Raw genomic sequence first — 216 nt, forward strand, 5'->3', positions numbered from 1 at the left:
CATGTTCTGTTATAATCTCCACCCGGCACAGCCAGAAGAGGACTGGCCACCCCACATAGCCTGGTTCTTCTCTAGGTTTCTTCCTAGGTTTTGGCCTTTCTAGGGAGTTTTTCCTAGCCACCGTGCTTCTACACCTGCATTGCTTGCTGTTTGGGGTTTTAGGCTGGGTTTCTGTACAGCACTTTGAGATATCAGCTGATGTACGAAGGGCTATAT

This window comes from Oncorhynchus kisutch, linkage group LG2, assembly GCF_002021735.2.
Source record: "Oncorhynchus kisutch isolate 150728-3 linkage group LG2, Okis_V2, whole genome shotgun sequence".
NCBI lineage: Eukaryota > Metazoa > Chordata > Actinopteri > Salmoniformes > Salmonidae > Oncorhynchus > Oncorhynchus kisutch.